This window comes from Bos mutus, chromosome 20 (assembly GCF_027580195.1).
Source record: "Bos mutus isolate GX-2022 chromosome 20, NWIPB_WYAK_1.1, whole genome shotgun sequence".
Classification (NCBI taxonomy): domain Eukaryota; kingdom Metazoa; phylum Chordata; class Mammalia; order Artiodactyla; family Bovidae; genus Bos; species Bos mutus.
The window spans coordinates 2,088,360-2,105,843 of record NC_091636.1 but is presented as its reverse complement, the minus strand read 5'-3'; the positions used below and the strand labels follow the sequence as shown (position 1 = coordinate 2,105,843).

At 46.7% G+C, this 17,484-nt stretch overlaps 1 protein-coding gene and 1 long non-coding RNA gene across 2 annotated transcripts in view; one reads left to right on the top strand and one right to left on the bottom strand.

Moving 5' to 3' along the window:
• KCNIP1 (potassium voltage-gated channel interacting protein 1) overlaps positions 1–17,484 on the bottom strand; it is a 408,630-nt gene that overhangs the window by 274,740 nt on the left and 116,406 nt on the right. The gene's annotated exons all lie outside the window — the stretch shown is intronic.
• On the top strand, positions 4,551–15,645 carry LOC138984223 (uncharacterized). Its single transcript, XR_011461490.1, has 4 exons — positions 4,551–4,859; positions 12,214–12,447; positions 13,619–13,835; positions 14,174–15,645. It is a non-coding gene; the product is annotated as an uncharacterized lncRNA (long non-coding RNA).

The following is a 17,484-nucleotide window of genomic DNA, read 5'->3' as shown; positions in this document are numbered from 1 at the left end:
AATGCCACACTTTTGTTTAGAGTGATTTGCTCAGAATTACTGAGAGACGTGTGTGTGCGGGGGAGCTGTTTGGGAGTGGGAATGGCAGGGGATGAAGGGAGGGTCAAGGAAGATGGAGAGAAAAAGAGAGAAGCTAGGGGTCAGACAGCTCTGGGGTCTTCAAAGGCCACCAAGGGGGTTGGATGGGCCAGCTGCTGCCCTCGGGTCCCCCTGCCTGAGGCCATCAGCTCAGGCCATCACCCCACTGAGTCTGCCCTGGCCCCACATCTGGCAGCCAGCAGGCAGTCTCATTCCCTTTCTGCCCGCAGGAGTGAACTCTTGGTTTCCGGCAGCGTGGCTTCTCCTTTCTCAAGGGGAATTCCTGCCTGCATCTAGCGGCCACCTTCCATCTTTTGGGGTAAACGCCGAGGTAACCTATGGGGTCTTGCTCTCCCTCCCCCTCTCTTTAGGGCCAGGAGCTTCCCTGGCTGCTCAGTCAGCACCAAGAGGCCACGGGGTCAGCCTTCCCACCTGGATCGCCGCCTGCCCTCCAGCCTCCAGGGCAGCGGGCACATCCTTCCTCTCCAATAGTAATGAAATCTCCCCTTTGCTAGGTGCCCTGCCGGGTCTGGGGTCAGCATTTTTACTCACTCAGCTCAGCCCTGTGCTCCAGCTCAGTAATTACACCCAACACCTCATCGCAGACAGGCCTGACTCAGCCCACAGGGCTGGCTTCCCTGAGCCATCACCTCCTGGAAACTTAAACAGGCTTCTCTGGTCCGCAGGGACTGTTGGTGTCTGACTTCGCTCCCTTTTCTGGGTCCTAACAGAAATTACATCCGCTCACATTGTTGCCCCTCCCCCAACACACATACTCAGAACAACCTGCCCAGGCCTCCCTCTGCTCCACCTGGCTGAATCCTATCCCTCAGTCCTGGCTTCCGTCATGTCACATCTCCCCCCGGAAGCCCTCCTGGGTTTTACCACACCACCTCCCTCTCTGTTCAGGTGCTTGTAGTGACTGCTTGCTTCTCTGAACCTGAACAGCTAGCACTGGGCGTGCTAGCTTGTTGTTTAGTTACTCAGTCATGTCTGATTCTTTTGCGACATCATGGACTGTAGCCCACCAGGCTCCTCTGTCCATGGGATTTCCCAGGCAAGAACAATGGAGTGAGTTGCTATTTCCTGTTCCAGGGGATCCTCCTGACCCAGGGATTAAACTCACATCTCCTGCATGACCAGGTGGATTCTTTACCACTGAACCACCTGAGAAGCCCCTAACGGTTTTTTTATAGGTCTATAAAATGCATTGTGACTAGATGAATCGATGAGTGGGTGAATGAGCACATGGGTGGATGGATGAATGAGTGAATGAGTGTACCCTCATATATCTAACTTCTCCCTCTGACTCTTAACCGCCTGTTATTTGGTTTTGTTTTTTAACTGCTTCACGGGATGACCCTGAAAGGAAGGGACCTAAATGTTATTTATTCATTACCCAGGTACTTTCAGTAAAGCCTTGTAGTCTGCACCAAGCATGAGACATGAGACTATAGAAGAACTAATAAAGTATGTCTCCGCCCTTGAGAAGCTCTATCTAATGTCATGGCCCCTGTCTTGTAGGGACCCTCTTGAAAATAGGATGGAATCTGTGGACCCTCTCTTGAGAAACATACACACACACATACACACACATGAAATATGAGTCAATTTCAAGAGCTCCTGAAATCCCTGGCCACAGTTTAAAAGCCCCTGGCCTGGTGGGAAAGAGAAACACATTAATAGATGATTTTAATGTCTTTTTCTAAGGGCTGTGCCAGGAGGCATGGCCAGCTCATAATTGAGGGTCAGAAAAGATGAAGTGATTAGCTCACTTTGAGTGGGATGATGTGTCTCAGGGAGGTTGGAATCAAGGAAGAGATTTCAGAAGGGCTGGTTCTTGAGCAATGGGAAGAAATTTACCAGACAGGCAAAGGGAGAGGAGAAGGAAGATGAACGTGAACGAGCACATGCAAAAGAGTGACTGCTAGGGGCGGGGAGAGAAGACTTGGGAGTGACTGCTAAAGCACTGGGCTTGCTTTCCCGGGTGACGAAAATGCTCTGTGATTAGATAGTGCTGATGGCTGTGTAGTTTCGTGAATATGCCAAAACGCTGAATCATATACCTTAAGGGGTTAATTTTATGGCATGTGAATTGTGATTCTTAATTCTATGTGCCAATCTGGCAAAGTCATGGTGCCCAGTTGTTTGGTCAGACACCAGTCTAGGTGTTGCTGTGAAGGCATTTTTTAGATAAGATTAACATTTAAATTAGTAAACTATGAGTAAAGCAGATTACCTCCTGTAGTGTGGGTGGGCCTCATCCAATCAGTTGAACATCCTAAGAGAAAAAGGCTGAAGTCCCTTGGGGAAAAGGGTTTATGCCTCCAGACTGTCAAGCTGCAACATCCATGCTTCCTCAGGTCTCCAACCTGTCAACTTACCCTGCAGATAGATTTCAGACTTACCAGCTTCCACAGACATGCCAATCTCTCTCTCGGTATAAACACAGCCTATTGGCTCCATTTCTCTGGAGACCTCTGACTAATACCTTAATTATATCTCAAGTCTAAAATTTTATTAGTAGAGGACTGATTAAATAAATAATGGTAAAACCATAAAACACAAGTACACAAGCATGAACCAGGATGGAACCTTCAGGGTGTGTGTAATAAGATGGCTCAGCATGACAGGCAGAGACAGGAGGGAGCTGGTCGGGCAGGCAGGAGCAGGCACAGCCATGCAAAGCCTTGATTATCATGCCAGGCTTCTACTGTGTGCAGGACAGTGAGCTATTACTTAGGGCTATTTTTGGTTGCAAGCAACAGAAACTGATGCTGATTAACTTCAACAGAAGAAAGGAACTATGAGTAGACTATGGAGATACTCACATCCAGAAAACACTTAACAATCAAATCCAGAACCTACCAGGAACCAGGGCTGTTCCAGGAGAAAGGCACCAGGAATTCATGGATAGGGTTTCTTAAGGATAAACCAATTACCCCTACTTTTGGTTCTAGGATACTGTGGTCAGGCTTAGAAAAGAGAATCTGACTGGCCACATTTTAGAATCTGATTGGCCCAACTCTTAAATGGCGAGGGCAAGGCAGGAGCCCATGTACAACTTTCCTGCCAGTTGGGTGGTATCTGGGAAGTAGTCAGTGTGCTACTGCTGGGGAAACCAGGACAAGGGGCTGGCAGATAGATCCGCAGGAATGCACGGTGCAGACAACACTGGGATCCTGGCACAGCCAATGGACACGAGCAGGGGCTTGGTGTTCACTGAACTGTATTGTGGAGTCTTCATTCCAACCATGACAGTGTCCCTATATCCTGGGCTGTGTCAGGACCACAGACGCCCTGTTGTCAGAGAACAGACTATTTAGCGGGAGGACTGGAGCCGCTTCAGGCTTCTAGCTGTGTGGCATTTGATCAAGTCACAGCCTCTCTGAAACTCAGCATCCTCATCTGTCTAGGGCAAGCCATTGTGTGCATCTCCTAGGCTTCCTAGGAGGATTAAATGTGGAGACACATGCGACAAAACCTGGTTCAGGGTCTGACAAGTTCCAAGGGCTCTGTTCTTCTTCGGGGACCGTCTCTAGTCTTGACAATGATGCTGAGTCAAGCAGAATGACATAGGGGCCTTGTCAAGTCAATTTTCAATTAAACGGAGACTAGCCATGATCTAGGCTGGGCCTGGGGCCAAGGATGTGGGTCGGTACAGGAATCAGGCCTTTTATCTTTGGGCTCCCTGATTTCTCTTGTCATGCGCCCTACCCTGCCTGAAGACTGCCTGCCTCCATCTGAGTCTGTGTGTTCAGCAGCCCCCTCTCCCTTGCCTCTGAGAGGTGGAGGATGGGGCCCATGGGGACTCAGACCTGCCCAGCTCCTTTGCAGATTCCAGGAGGTGGCTTCCAAAACAGTCCCTCCAAATTCATATGACTCTGAAGGTGGGGTGTCTGTGGGGGCTGCTGTTGCCCCCTCGGGCTCAACTCTGGGCCATCAGACACCCTCTTTGTCCAGGGCTGGGCTCTGTGTGCTTGAGTTTGGAATATGGAGGAAGAGGTGTGGTCAAGGAGGGACAATACCACCGCTGGAAGGAAGATGGGTTCCTTTACTAGGCCCAAGACACAGGCCCCACCCAGGCCAGGATTTGGTGAAGGCGTGAAGAATCAACTCTAACTCCCACTGGCTATGGCTGGAGAGGAAGGGTAAATGGGAAAGAAGCAGGAAAGAGGGAGAGAGCCAGAAAGCTGGGCAGAAAATGGGACTGAGAGAAAGAGAGGGGATCAGAAGGTGAAGAGATCAAGGAGCCAGACAGAGCAAGGAGCCCAGCTGAATGATGTGAGAGAGGGAGAAGAGAGGAGGGGAGGAGGGCAGAGAGGGAGAAGGGGGAGGGAGAGCAACGGGCAGACAGACAGAGCTGGGAGACCGGATGAAGAAAGGAGAGAAGCAGGGGAGCAGGGAAGAGAGCGAGTGAGCCAGAGGGAGGGGGCCAGGGCGAGGGGGGACCCTGCCTCCGTAACCTCCAGCCTCCTGCAAACACTCACGGTGGAGGCGGCCCGCCAAGGCTCGGGGAGGGGCCACGTGCCTGCCTCGCTTGTTTTCGCTCTCTGATAAATGACAAGCTCTAAATGGTCTATTAGAGCAGAGTGAGTTCTACAAGTGCCTCCGCCCACCACCACCCGCTGGGGAAACGCACTATATTTATAAGGTGACTCATGTGGCTGCCACACCCCCTGGGGATCCAAGGCTGAACGCTCGTCATGACTTCACCTTCAAAACACCACGGGGACCGTGGGCACAGGCCTATGGAGGTGTTCGTGGAAGGAGACATTCGGGTGAGTGAGTTTGTCAGGCGCGTTGTGGGTGCCCCTCCCAGTGGCCGCAGGGCAGTGGGGTGACGGCAGCGTAGCGCCGACGCGTCCGTGGACGGCTTGGAGTCAGTGCTTTCCTGTTGCCTCTTCCAGGATCCTTTTCCCCGACGCCCAGAGACTTGTCTAAGAGCTTTTGTTTCTCTTGGAAGCAAAGTGATGAGGTGGAAAATGGTTGCCCTTCCTTCCGGTCGCAACTCAACCCACATTGCAAGCTGTCTTAGTACTACCAGCCTCTACTTCACTGCATTCCCAGAGTCAGAATATTTCATTTATTAGTGAGGTGTTCTCATGATCGGTAACATCTCTCACGTCCAATAGACTAAGGGATAGTGATGGGCTTGGCTCAGTTGTATTTTTACCATCACGGTATCTTCTTAACAAGCATTTACAGAATGGTGGTGGTGGTTTAGTCACTAAGTCGTGTCTGACACTTGCGACCCTGTGGACTGTAGCCTGCCAGGCTCCTCCGTCCATGGGGTTCTCCAGGCAAGAATACTGGAGTGGGTTGCCGTTTCCTTACCCCAGGAGATCTTCCCAACCCAGGAATTGAACCCAGGTCTCCTGCATTGCAGGCAGATTCTTTACTAACTGGACTACCAGGGAAGCTAACTAACACTCTGTGAACAAAAATGTGACGTTTTGGTGTCTAGTGATGCTGAAGCTGTTATTTTCACAGTCATTTTGCAAATGAGGAAAGTGAAGCTCAGAGACATTTAGGAACTGATCTGAGGGACCAAACTAGAAAGAGAAGGTTGGTGCTTTAACTCAAGTCTGTCTGATTCCAGAGTCATTCTAACCATCACCCTGGAAACTTGCAGCCCCACACAAATCATCGTTGACAGACACTTGCCCGAGTTATACGGTGATTTGCACTCTCCCCTTGCACGCTAACTCCATAAAACAAGCTTGATGTTTCTAAATAGAGAGAAGCAGGAGGGACTGTGGCAGATAAAAGACGTAAAAGGGACTGTGGCAGATAAAAGACACAATCTTAAAATGAGGAGGTAGGTTCAGCCGGTTTTGAAGGGGCTCAGAAGCTGACCTTAGGCAGATCTGAGCCATATTCCAGTGACGGTCACAAGAGAGCCCAATGGTTGCATTTCCTGCTGAGTGGGGATTTTGGCTTTCATCCTTTTAGTCTGAAGGTCCCCTGACATGGGTCACCCTAGATTATTCCCATCACAACCCAGGTAGCTCCAACACCACTCTCACCTTAATTTCAGGGCCTGGATAGGTGTACCCGATAAACACCCATCTCAAGAGCCTAGAAATAAGATCTCTCTGGCTCAAACTGTCCAGATATTCAGGCAGAAGGCCCACTTTTGACCCCATTCATGCTTGGAAAGAAGACTAGAGTAGATAAAAGTGAAGAAATGCTATTTCTCCCATATGATAGTTTAAATTTAGAATTTAGGCTTAGGACTGCTAGGAGACACAAGGAATCTAGTTATGAACTATTTGAAATACCATTAGACTACAGATAAAATCTCTTAGGACAAAGGATCTGGGGACAGCAGTAGCAAAATGCTTCTCCTGACAAGTACTCCGCTTGTATGGCTGTGAATGTCACCAAGGCTGTACTGGTGGAGAAAGGAGTTGGTGGAAAAGAGCTTTGGAAGGAATAATGTTAGAATTAAATCTCTCCCTCTCTCTGACAGACTTGGCCTTGTACATTCTTCACTCTCATAGCATACTAGATCAAATCTTTCATAATTCTGCCAGAATTCTTTGGGCTTTTAAGCCATCAATGCTGAAGCACCAGCAAAAACAAATTCCATCAGAATCTCTGGGGGCTATGGCTTTTGACAGGGGTGTGATGCCTCAAAATACCAGCCTCCCATATACCTGCTTCTGGGTCCTGCCATCCATCAACCATGAGTCCTAGAGAAATTACTTCAGTTACCTGATGCTTGGTTTCTTCAAAGGTAAAGTAAAACAAATAATTGTATAGATTTCCTGTGACACTTATGAGGATAGACTGGCTGGAGACACAGGTTCAATCCCTGGGATGGGAAGATCCCCTGGAGAAGGAAATGACAACCCACTCCCATATTCTTTCCTGGACAGTTCTATGGACAGAGGAGTCTAGGGGGCTACAGTCCAACGGGTCACACAAAAGGTCAGACACGACTAAGGAACTGAGCCCACATGCGTGCTTGATATAATAGCTGGAAAGAACCTTACATAGTGCCTGACATGCAATAGGAATTTAAAAGTCAGCCATTGTTGGGACCTCCCTTGTGGTCCAGGGGCTGACACTCTGAGTTCCCAAAGCAGGGGGCCCAGGTTCAATCCCTGATCAGGGAACTAGGTCCCACATGTGGCAACTAAGAGTTTACATGTGGCAGCTAAAAATCCCACATGTTGCAATGAAGATCTAAGATTCCCCAGGCTGCAACTAAGACCTGGCACAGCCAGATAAATAAATAAATTAATTTTTTAAAAGACTTTTAAGTAATTGGCCATTTCTATATTGTTGCTATTGCTACTAGTAAGTATTGAATAATCCCTGGCAAAATGTCTACCCTTCCTTAAACCTCCTGGGAAAAAAGTGAACTCGACCTGAAATATCTGGGTTTACAGTGGGTGGGCCACCACCATAGGAGAATGGGTGGTGTCACATGAAGTGTCTCGTGCTGTCTAAGTGGCAGATCCTTCTCAGAGTGGGCTCCAAACAGTGTTTCCTGCTAACAACTCCTTTAAAGGTATTAATACCTCCTGTATTCTCAACTGGCCTACTACCCTGCCATCAGAGGGAATGCCAGTACCTCACACTTGGTGGAAGATGTGGATTGCAGAACATCCCATAACCACAACCAACATTCTGCTAACCAAGTTGGAGGGGAGCAAAATGCTTTAGCAGATGATAAAGGATCAGGATTCCAAAAGTCACTTTACTATACACAGGAACAGAGAATAAGATTTAGAAATACAGGCTCAGAAGCAAGAAATGTCAGTTGCAGTTCAGATATGATCATGTGGACCACTCAGAAAACAACCCATCACACATGAGGCCTTTCTTTCCACTAGAAAATAAACTACAAATTGCTATCATTGTAGAAGGTGGGTGGGGTTATTCTCACCTCTCTCTGTGTTGTGGTAATAAATCTTAAATGAATAAGCTTCTTTAAAAGTGATTAGATATAGATTTTTCACTAAGGTACATTTGATCTGACTTCTACATTCTTCAATGAACTGACTACAGACGAATGAGAAATACAAAGTGTTTTTTATATATTTACTTTATAAACATAAAACAAAAGTGAAGTGAAGTTTCCAGCTTGGATGAGACGTTAAGCTGTTATATAAGTTTGTCACTGAGAAAATATGTTTGAAATTTTATATCAGGAAAACACAATTAAGCAAAGATAAAATTAAATTGGAAACTTTCCTGAAAGTCCAGCGCTTAAAACTTTCTTTCCATGAGGGATGTGCAGGTTTGGCCCCCAGCTGGAGAGCTGAGATCCCATAGGCCTCGTGGCCAAAAAGCTAAAACAGAAAATAGTAGAAATGTAACAAATTACGTAAAAACTTTTAAAATGGTCCACGCCAAAGAGAAAAAGAAAGGAAAGAAGAAGTTAAATTGGAAGCCCTACTGTGAACTTGACTTTAAATATTTTCCTACCTCTGTCACTAAAAGTGGCCAGAGAAGCAGCACCAACTCTCGCGTGCCCCCTAATGCCCAGCTGTGGTCTTCATACTCTTCTCCACGGAAGGAAACAATGGCTCTTTGGAGAGTGGCCTCAGGCAGGGAGGAGACAGCAAGGGTACTCTCCCCAGTATCACAGGGCAGTTCTGAAGGAACCCAGACACTGGGTGAGAGAGGCTTCCAGCTGTCCAGCTCTGACACTTTGAATATGAGATGAGACTGACAGCTGTCATAAATGGAAACAGGATCTGTGAAGGGCCAAAAGTTCCTAATGAAGCTCCAAAGAGAAAAGTTGATCTAAATTGCACAGAAAGGGCAAGCATGATAGAGTCTCATTTTACATTATTTTTAATAGCTGCCTTGTGTTATATATGAACGATGCTAGTTCCTCTATTAAGCATATCCTGGCTCTTCTCTCTTTCCTTGTAAGGAAGAAAGCGTGGATCTTGAATACATTTAATAGTCTTAGTAAAAAAAATAGAAATTAGTAGTCGTGCTCAATAAAAAGGGGAAACCAATAATGTATAGGAGATGCTGAACTGGGCGAATGTCTTCATGCAGAAACCGAACTGCTCATATTTATCCCTGGCTTCCGAAGAAATGAAACATTTTAGGAAAACCCTCCGGGTTCAGAAAAAGATCTATGAGAAATGGACTTTTATAGTCTTAAGTACAGTAATCTTAGAAGACTCTGTTGAGGTCCCAAATAAGAATCAGTAACCTCAAAACTGCTGACCTGAGATGATGCTCTTTTTCTTTAGGTTCTGGAGGAAATCTGTAATCCTAGAAGAAATTGGATTTTTTAAAAACCGAGTCCTAGGAATCTATCATATTAATTCTGAGAATGTAACTCTGGAAAGTATAAAACGAATGAAAAATATGATATATACGAAATATGGTCTGTCTACTTTTGTAATTCGTTTCAGGGTAATGTAAGCATGTATTTTTCAGTCACTTTGATGTTTTCTGTGCATCTTAGCTGACTTTTTAGGTGTTTGAAGCTTTTAGGAGAGTCTGAACATTAAGCTTACAGTTTTAATTAAAAGTTTTGCAGAGTGTGGTTAAATAATTTTGTAACTGATGTTTATAAGTAAGAGAAATTGTAATTGGTTTAATTTTTAATAAGTTTTGATTTACCAATTATGTAAATAGTGTTTGAACATCAAGAGAAAAATTATTTAGTAGGTTCATAGGGTTAAATATTAAACAAAGAACAAGGAGGTGTGTGTGTTCCTCCTGGTAACAAATGTCCCACAGGCATTAAAGGAGCCAAAAAACAAGACATTACCCTTATGTAACCATACCAGGAACAGAAGAGACTGACAATTGTTTTTGCTTTGGAGTATGCTGTACTATGGGCTTCCCTGGTAGCTCAGCTGGTAAAGAATCTGCCTGCAATGCAGGAGACCCCAGTTTGATTCTTGGGCCGGGAAGATCCCCTGGAGAAGAGACAGGTTACCCACTCCAGTATTCTTGGGCTTCCTTGCTGGCTCAGATGGTAAAGAATCCACCTGCAATGCTGAGACCTGGGTTTGATCCCTGGGTTGGGAAAATCCCCTGGAGGAGGGCATGGCAACCCACTTCAGTATTCTTGCCTGGGCTGCAGTCCGTGGGGTCCCAAAGAGTAGGGTACGACTGAGTGACTAACCACAACACAGCACATGCTGCACTGTGCTTGCGTTTTCATACGGGGATTTTTAGAAATGGAGAAATTTTCAAGTCCGACAAGAATTGATCAAATGGAGCTTTTTCAAGTCTTATGTGGAAGATGAAAGAGGTCTTTGAGGCAAGGGTGCTAACCTCTCACCCAGCTGCCTCCAGTGCTCTCTGCCAGTACCCCACTCTCAAAACCTGAAACTCACTTCTTTTTTTTCCCAGCACTCTGCTATTATTGGCTTCCCTGGTGGCTAAGGGGTAAAGAATCCGCCTGCAAATCCAGGAGATGTGGGTTCGATTCCTGGGTTGGGAAGATCCTCTGGAGAAGAAAATGGCAAGTATGCCAGTAGTTTTGCCTGGGAAATCCCATGGGCAGAGGATCCTGGCGGGCTATAGCCCATTGGGTTGTAAAGAGTCCAACATGATTTAGCAGCTGAACAATAACAACAACTGCTGTTATTATTATTGTTAATTTTAACCCAAAGAAGCAGTATTTTATCTTATAGGCAGCAATAGGCCATTTCTTTCTGAGTGCCTCCAGCTAGTAACCTCTTCAAAATGCCTGCAGTCAACAAGCCCCCAGTTCTCTTAGCAACCAAAAGTCCCCCCGGAAGTCCTGCCTCCTGTATGACAACACCACACATTTTTGGAATCCTCTGATTTGATGCCTCCTTGACAGGTTACTTGCAATCTCCATTTCAAAATCCAAAGAAAAGAGGATTAAACATTTGAGGGCAAATGCCCTGAAAAATCTGCCTACTCCTTGTTTTCATTTCTTTTTCATTAATTGCCTCAAAAGTCATGCATGGAACTCAGATCCATATTACCATTTCATTTGCAGAAAGTGTTCAGTTATGTCATTTTATTCACCTTGAAAGTCCCACTGAATGGTTATCTTGAAAGCGAACACCTTGCAAGAACCTCTTCTTTTTCACTTTAGAGCTCACAGTGTATTCTTTTTAAAAGGAACCCAAGATGCCAAAATTCTCACATAGAAACTTAGACATGCAGGTGATTGTTCTGATGACAGAAAACTGGGCTTGATGGGGAGATGGTTCCCCTGGGAAACTGAACATGGAAAATTGAACTTGGAGTTGCAAGATCTTGCAGTAAACCCTGAGACAGGGGCTGGAATTGGAGTTTCTGGAGTCATTGTGAGTGCCCAGGAGGTAAGACACTCTCAAGAGAATGTACAAGGGAGCATCCCAAAGGCTGGAGGGACCCACACAGTCATTGAGACTGTCATTAGCAGCAGGGACTCTCATGGGACTTGATGACCAGGGAAATTTCTCCTCCCCCCGTGACTGGGGCTGATTTCCTTGTCCATTGAAGGAATCAGATTAAAGGATCTCATATTCTCTGCCTATATCTGTGATATCTTTCTGGCCATCATGCTGCCAAACTTTATGACAATTATCTAAAAACTAAGAAAAAAGTATAGAGAGTATCAAACAAATATGATTACCATAAAGTATGCTTGAATAAGACCCCGAGCTAACCTGGCCCATCAGACCTTGGTTGGGCATCTTGGATTCAACCTGCTACTCCAAGCTTCCTGGAGGCATGAAGATCCAAGATCCGCCTCAGTGACCCTTCTCTTCTGAAGCTCTCTCTGCCACCTCCCCACCACAAGCTGACATTTTCTTGTCCTCCATGGATGCACGTCTATTGGAGTTTCGGAGATAACTCTTGTAAAAATTAATAAACAGAAATTTCAGTTAATTAATTGAGATACCGGAAGCTCTCATGCCCTGTGGTGATAGCTGACTACAAGGAGAGAAAGAAAGGCTCCTCTTTTTTGACAGGGATTCAGCCAATGAAAAGCTACAGACTTTCGGTTTTTATAACCCTCCCAACTTCCCTTCCCCCTTCTATAAAAGTACTCTCCTTCTCTTGACAGGTGGGAACTTGCCCTTGGCTCACCATGGTTGCAGACCCCAAATTACAATTCTCTGCTGATCCTGAATAAACCCAGCTTTGCTGGAGAAATATCTGACAGTCTGTTTGTTTTAGGTCAACACTCTATTGCAAATATTAATTCACAGTTCTCTGAAGATGTGAGCGCTGAGGGCGGAACCTGTGTTGGATTCGTCACTCTCTCTCCAGTGCCTGCAGGGGCTGCGCATGGCCGCGCTGAAAGCACATCTGTTGGATGAATGAACAGAGACCAGTAGCCACTAACGGTACTAAACCAGGCTACTAGGTAAACAGTTAAGAGCCAGTCCATGAAACAAAGAGTTTTCAAAGGTGGGTATACCTTAGACCTACGAAAAGAAATGTTTGCTTTCCGGTAGGCATGAAATCCCTGAGTGTATTTACAGGTCCTAGTAACATACAGAAAATACCTTCATTTCTGAACCCAAGGGGATGCCATTTATGATAAAATACTTTGCAATTCAAAACTGTCTCTGAGCTTCATAATTTATGTCAAGCATTACTGCTAGGACGTGATAAGAATATTTTCATTTTCCCTGAATCTGAGGAACTTGAGACTCTTTGTTGTATAGCAGGGAGGGATGTGTTAATTTGTGGGATAACAGTGGTTTTCCCTGAGAATAGATTTCTGAAGGCAGAAGTCAGCAGAAACAGGCTATTTTATTTACCAAAATTTCCTCTACAGGCAAAATTTCAGGCTGGTAACCATTTCAATGAGTCACACCACTATCCCAAAAGAATAACTGAGAAGCCATGGATGAAAGGTCAAATCACAGCATGTCTATTTTTTAAAGCTAAGCGAGAATCTTTTCTATTCATTGTTTATCAACAGTATGCCTTTAACTAACTAGCCATGAAACCGGAGTTAAAAACCCAGATTGAAACCAAAAAAGCAGTCTGCCTGTAAGATTACACTAAGACATCTAAATCAGAGCTTAGAGAAACAGAATCTGTTCATTCTCACGGGGACTTGGAGGGTGGGTCTAGTGTGATCTGTTAGCGTAATTAATCCGAAATATGATCATCTGAAAACTTGGAACTGCAAATTAAAAGCAAGTTTAAACCAAAACCAGCCTGATAATCATGAAATCATCCCCTTGACCCCAGAAAGCATGGGCCACATGCAACCCCTAAACTTATCATTGAAGCTGAGGGCTATTGAACCCTTCAGGTTTTGATCCTGAGCTGAGTGGAGGGTCAGCTTTCCTAGGGGGTGAATTCCTGAACAAATCTGGATCCCTTAGCAAGGGAGCATGGGGAAAGGGAGGGAGGAAGTGGAAGTAGGGTAAATTATCAAGTGTGCGCGCTGGCATTCTTTCAGGGCCCTTGAAACTCTGTGGATAAGAACTTTTGCAAAGGGGCCCTTGCGCCAGTTGTGTGAGAAGCATCCAGAACAGAAAGATATTCTGAGACTTCTTGGAACTTTGTAACTTTCTCCTTTTGTTTTGTTATTTTTATCTCCCCTATTTCCTTGTCTTACCAGCCATGAGGACTCTTAACTTAGAAAGACCTAAGAAAAGCTGCCAGCTTGTTCCTGGGACAGCGTGTGGGAGGCCGCCTCTCTAGGTCTCAGATGGGAGTCTGGGAAGATCACCCCAGCAGAGACTCTCCTCTTCCCAGACAGAAGGAAGCAGACCAGCGTGTACAGAAAGCACTCAGGCTGGTGGCTGGCACCCAGCAGGTGTCAGTGTGAGGCTGGGGTGAGTGTCTGGAAAGGGATTTGATACAGAGGGAAGCAGAGCAGTGGAGGAAAAAGGCTTTGAGGTGGTCAGAGCTGGTTCATCTCCCAGTACTGCCGTTAACTGGCTGTGTGGCTTTGGGCAGGTCACTTGTGCTCTCTGAGCCCCAGTCTCTTCATCAGCAAAATAGAAATGATAACACTGAGCCCAGAGGAGTCTTGTGAGAATCAGAAATGATGTACGTAAAGCATGCAGCAGGATGGGGCACTTAGTAAGTGTTGCATGAATGGAAGCTGACTTCCCTCCTTCTGGTCCCATGCACTATAATTATTTTTTAAAGTTAATATGCTTTATCCTAGCCTTGTGTCTTGAGAGTCCCTTGGACTGCAAGATCAAACCAGTCAATCCTAAAGGAAATCAACTCCAAATATTTATTGGAAGGACTGATGCCGAAGCTGAAGTTCCAATACTTTGGCCACCTGATGCAAAGAGCCAGCTCATTGGAAAAGACCCTGATGCTGGGAAAGACTGAAGGCAGGAGAAGAAGAGGATGACAGAGGATAAGATGGTTGGATATCATCACTGACTCAATGGACATGAGTTTGAGTAAACTCTAGGAAATAGTGAAGAACAGGAAGCCTGGCGTGTTGCAGCCCCTGGGGGTCACAAAGAGTCGGACACGACTGAGAGACTCAACAGCAAGAAGCCCTGTGTCAGCCAAACCAGCACGACTGTATCTTGTTGCTTACCCCCTGCTGTGGGGCGGGAGACAGATAATCAACAAAGGTGCCAGGACCGTGTGGCCACCGTGGGCTTTGTGTATGAGTGACAGGAGCGCGATGCACCTCACTTGAAAGCGCCACAGGTGTGCCCCACCTGCCACACCGTGTCGCCAGGGACCTCCGTGCTCAGCTGGATCTCCGTGTTTCCCTTGGCTTCTGGGTGAGGTCACTCTGATTATTCAAAGTACCTGGTCTCTCCCTGTTCCCCAGGACACTGACCTTATCTATAGGAAGCTGAACTCTAGAGTCAGCCAGAATTTCAATCTGGCTCCACCATTAACTAACTTAGTAACTTTGGACTCGGTGCTTTTGCTTCCTTATTCCTGTTTTCTCATCTGTAAAATGGGGATAATAGCAGTACCAGCTTTATTATACTAGGAGCATCTGTGGTGAAAATTCAGTGAACTTGCACCCATAAAGGCTTCGGAATGTACAAAGCACTGAATAGATGTCAGTTGTCACTGTGACTATGTCACTGTGACTACAATTCCACCCCGTTCCTTACCCGAGTGGGCTGACTCACAGGCCAGCGGGGCAGATGCCACCATAGCCAGCTTCCCCACTGGGGTTCTGTCCCCATCAGCCTGCTGGGGGCCTCCCCTTCTGTGAGCTCGCCTCTCCCTCTCACAGCGACTCTCAGGTTTGAGATGAAACCACTCCCATTTCGCAGTGAGAAGGCTGAGGCCCAGAGGGACTGAATGCCTTCCTGGACATCTGCCTGGCAGTCCGAAGCAGAGGCAGCGCTTCCCTCTAGGTCTTCCTGACCCCACGTTTGCTGCTCATTCACCCCCGCCCCGGGTGTGAAGAGTCAAAGCCGAGCGGGTGGACAAAGGGTCAGGAACCCATTCCCACCACACCCCAGCTCCCCTGGGGGCCTGGACAGGCGCTGAAACTTCCCGCCCCACAGCCTCCTCTCCTCCCACCTGGCTGCCAGGAAGCCTCCAACACAGAGTGAAAAATGAGCCACTAAATGTATTATGACTTGTGAGGCTGTCTTAATAATTAAGTTTTATTAAAGCGAACACCAAGAAATTTCCTGACATGGCCTGCCTGGCGGAGCTCATCAAAAGGTGATAAACGAGTGGGTTCTGGGGAAGCGGCATCTGGACGGGAAGCAGGGGTGCAGAGAGAAGCCGCGGGTGGAGGAGCCGGAGGAGGCCGGGGCGCCCCCACCCGGCGGCGCAGGGCCAGGCCGCCCGCCTTCCTGCTCCGAACTCCTGCCAGGCCCGGGGCGGCGGGCTGGTGTGCTGCGGAGACAGACTTCAGAGCCCAGCCGGGCCACTGCTAACGGGGTAGCTTACCTCTCTGAGCCTCTCTCCCTCCCTCCGTCAACTATAAAAGAGGGGTATGAGTATATACAGTAGCAGGTGGGAAACTGCGGGGAAGCGCAGGGAGCTCAGCGTGGCGCTCTGTGATGACCCTGGGGGCGGGGTGGGAGGGAGGCTCAAGAGGGAGGGGATGCGCGAACGCATAACGCTGACTCATGTTATACACCCAACCCAGCACACCTCTGAAAAGCAATGCGTTGGTCTGAGTCCATGAACCAACCCAGACGTGTTTCTCTTCCTCTCTGCCTCCTCCTTCCGTTGCTTCCTTCTCTATATTAGTTCCTTGGAAGTAGCAGGGCTTCTTCAAGCTTTTATTTGTCAAAGAAATTTCTCCATCTAGGGACGCTGGGGACATGAAGAACATTAGCTTCCATAGCATTTGCTATTCAATAGCTATTTTTTGAGCACCTGCTGTATACCTAGCACTGTGCTAGGTTCTGGGAACAATGAAATAACAAGGAATATGTAGCTTTGACCTTGAAGGGCTTTACAGTGACCTGGAGAGACAGGTTGATCAAACCACCACACTAATACATGTATGGTTAGAAATGGAGCTACTGCTCTGAATTTTGCCTGGACTCGGAGGGTCGGGAAGGTTTTCTGAATTGGAATCTGAGAAATGATAGGAATTTTCTAGTCAACGGGTATGAAAGCACAGTGAGAGAATATTCTAGAACATGTGCAAGGTCCCAAGAGGGAGAGAGATGGCCTATACCTGCCATTGAAAGAAGACCAAAGTCTGGGGCACGAGGAATAGGAGAAAGCAGCAGGAGAATCAGGCAGGTCTCATGAATTTCAGGGAAGTCACATTATGAATTTTGGATTTTTTTACCTTAAAGTTCACATTTAACCACTGAAGGGTCTCAGAAGGGATGGCCAGAGTGATGAGCCTTGAGTTTTGTGAACTGTGTTTTGGAGGACAAGCCGTGGGGTTTGCAGGACAGGTGTGGGAGACCAGTGAGATGGCCCTTGCAGTGGTCCAGACAAGAATGGCAGCTGTGATGGAGGTGGTTCGAATGGAGATGGAGACAAGTAGGAAAGGTTAAGAGATATTCATGAGTCAAAAATGAACAGGACGTAGTGACAGATGAGGTGTGGGTCAGAAGAAAGAAGGCAGTGTCAAACCTGGCTTGCATAGCAGAATGACTAGAGAGGGTCATTCTCAGAGGAAGATGCAATCATAGAGGACAGGGCCTGAGTTCAAGCTGGCATACACACGTGAGATGGAAAAAATGTGTTTCAGGAAATGCTGAAAATAAGGGAAAATTAGGATTGTAGAGCATCAGTTGTAGAAGTGGGACAGGAAGGATGAGGGAGATGGGGAGGGATGGGAGACATCGAGATCAAATGCAATGATGGGTTTCCTGAAGTGATGAAAGTTAGCTGTATCGTCTTCAGACACAACTCAGTGAGTGCTGCTGCATCAGCATTCAGATGGCGATATATTTTAAAGTTACATAGTTTTTCCTGTATAGAAGTAATTCATGCTCATACTTAAAATTTATATAAAAGAATAGTTCAGAAAGGTGTAAAGTGCAAGATGAAAGTCACTGGAACCAA